This window comes from Lathyrus oleraceus, chromosome 3 (genome assembly GCF_024323335.1).
Source record: "Lathyrus oleraceus cultivar Zhongwan6 chromosome 3, CAAS_Psat_ZW6_1.0, whole genome shotgun sequence".
In the NCBI taxonomy this organism is placed as follows: domain Eukaryota; kingdom Viridiplantae; phylum Streptophyta; class Magnoliopsida; order Fabales; family Fabaceae; genus Lathyrus; species Lathyrus oleraceus.
Genome location: NC_066581.1, coordinates 130,906,678 through 130,909,504, shown reverse-complemented (window position 1 = coordinate 130,909,504; position 2,827 = coordinate 130,906,678). Strand labels below are relative to the sequence as shown.

Here is a 2,827-nt window from a genome sequence, read left to right as displayed (position 1 = left end):
TAGCTCCTAAGTCTAGAAAAGCTTTTTCGATGACATGATTACCCAAAAGGCAAGGAATGGAGAAATTTCCAGGATCTTTATCTTTCTTAGCTAATTTGTCCTCGGAAATAGCATTACATTCCAAAGGCTTCGGATCGTCAAGTCTACGTTTGTTGGTAAGGATGTCTTTGAGAAACTTTGCATAAGAAGGTATTTGGGTGATGGCTTCTATGAAAGGGATTTCTACATGAAGTTTTTCTATAACTTTAATAAATTTTTGATACTGTTTATTGATCTGGGTTTGTTTGAGTCTTTGCGGATATGGTATAGGTGGTTTATATGGCGGGGGTGGTACGTAAGTTTTATCTTTAGGTTCTTCTCCTTTTTCTCGACCTTCCTGGTTTTCAGATTCCTCTGGTTCCTTTACTTCATCCGTGGGTTTTGTACATTCCTTAGAAGTTTCGGGTTCACTCAATCTAGGGTTTGGTGGCTCATCATAAGCGTTCCCACTTCGTAGGGTAATGGCATTGGCTTGTCCTCTCGGATTTTGTTGAGGTTGTCCAGGGAATTGTCATCCAGGAGTAGTCTGAGGGGCTTGGTTTAAAGCTACCTGAGAGAACTGGGTTTCAAGCATCTTGGTATGAGTAACTATTTGGTCAACCTTGGTTCCTAACTGAGTAATCAATTTGTTAACATGAATGTTTTAGTTCATGAACTCCTTGTTTTGTTGGGTTTGAGCGGTGATAAAATTTTCCATAATTTTCTCAAGGCTCGACTTTGGTGGTACAGGTTGCATAGGTTGATTTGATCTTGGGGCTTGATAACTAGGTCTCGGAGGTGCATTATTTTGGATAGGGTTATTGTTTTTATCGAAGAAGTTTGGGTGATTCCTCCATCCAGGGTTATAGGTATTCGAATATGGGTTCCCTTGGGTGCAATTCACTTGCTCAGAATGGGTTTCGTTTAATAGACTGCATTCTGCAGATTGGTGTCCTTTGGTTCCACATATCTCACAATCCGATGAAACTGCGGCTACAACATTCGGGTTTATGCACATATGCTCGACCTTAAGGGCTAATGCGTCCATTTTAGCTTGCATCATGTCTATAGAGCTTAGTTCATGCACTCCTCCTTGGGCTTCCTTCATCTCAACTGTCGCTAGTTCGACTCCCCATGATTGATGGTTTTGAGCCATATCTTCGATGAGGGCACTAGCTTCAGGATAAGGTTTGTTCATCAGAGCACCGCCTGCGGCAGCATCGATGGTCATCTTTGTGTTATAGTGAAGTCCATTATAGAAGGTTTGAATGATTAACCAATTTTCTAAGCCATGATGTGGGCATGCTCTTAACAACTCTTTATATCTCTCCCAAGCTTCGAACAACGATTCTCCTTGGTTTTGGGTAAATCTAGTTATATGGTTTCGAAGAACGACGGTCTTACTCGGGGGAAAGTATCTAGCAAGAAAAACTCTTCTAAGGTTATCCCAAGTCGTAATGGAATTGGGTGGAAGGGAATCTAACCATGATAGGGCTTTATCTCTGAGGGAAAAAGGAAATAATCTTAAACGTATTGCCTCAGGAGAAGCTCCATTGGTTTTAAAAGTGTCTGTTAATTGAAGAAATATTTTTAAATGTTGGTTTGGGTTCTCAGTAGCGAGACCCGCGAATTGTCTCTGTTGCACTAGTTGCAACAGGGATGGTTTAAGTTCAAAATTATTAGCTGGGATGGTTGGGTTTACTATACTAGAACTAGGTTCTTCATTAGATGGTTGAGCGAAATCCTTAAGAGGTCTTTGGTTTTGATCTTCGGCAATAGCTCTCTTAATTCTATGAAAGAATAAACGTACGCGAGCGTAACGTTCAGGTTCCGCCAGAGGGTATACTAAGCTTAAACTTCCGGTGTTGCGAGTTCTTCGCATTGACCGGCGGGAAATAGCCTAAGTCTAAACGATATAACAACAGGGAAATGAAATTTGACGAAATTGGTCCCCGACAACGGCGCCAAAAACTTGATGCGGTGTTTTTCGCAAGTATACGAACGCGTCAGAGTAATATAAAAGATTGTCGAATCCACAGAGACCAAGTGTCAATCTACATTATCTATTGTTATGGTGTTTATCAAAGGCAATCAAAATAGGTGTTTTTGGAGTGTGCAATGAAAAGTAAAGTGTTGAATAAAGATTAATTAATAAAGACAGGGTCGAATGTAATTCACGTAATCAATTAATAATCCAAGTACTTGCTAATAGAATTACTTATGGGCAATGTTTCCTACTTTGAAAAGAACTAATTTAACAGGAACTGTCGCTTTCGCGTATTCAGAACCGAGTTGTACTCCCTAATCAAACCCTCTTATTATCACTTATAAAAAGGCGCGCATTGCGTTAGAGTAGTAAACCTATTTTTAAGAAATATAGTATCTTGACTAAGTTGAAAAGTATTATAACCTGGATTTCTTAACCAAAAGAGGTTCTCACGAACCAGACTCTAAACTTATAAACGCATCCGAAAATAGTTTTAAAATCTCTTTTCTTCTTAAGTTAAAAACTCCTAATGAACTAAACAAAGCGCTTTCGCTGTTTTTGAAATAGTTAAAAACAATTAAGTTTAGATAGACGTTGGACGGCTTTCGATCTTACCCAACGGAGTTGAAGTGCGGGAAAACTTAAGTTGAAAGTTAAAATAGCCCTTAAGTGGTTCTACGAACAATTGTACGGATTATCAGTTCAATTACGATCCTTACATTCTAACCTTATAGATTTAGTTAGACATGGTAAAGTAAAAGTGCATTAAAGTAAATAAAAGTAGTGTGAGTGCGGAAAGTAAATATTGGTAGTGCGAGTGCG

The 2,827-nt window shown here is 39.0% G+C and overlaps 1 non-coding gene across 1 annotated transcript; it reads left to right on the top strand.

Annotated features, from left to right (window-relative positions):
* Positions 1-1,304: 1,304 nt before the first annotated feature.
* Positions 1,305-1,411, top strand: LOC127133041 (small nucleolar RNA R71). The gene has a single exon (XR_007807037.1). It is a non-coding gene; the product is annotated as a small nucleolar RNA R71 (small nucleolar RNA).
* The last annotated feature ends 1,416 nt before the right edge of the window (positions 1,412-2,827 follow it).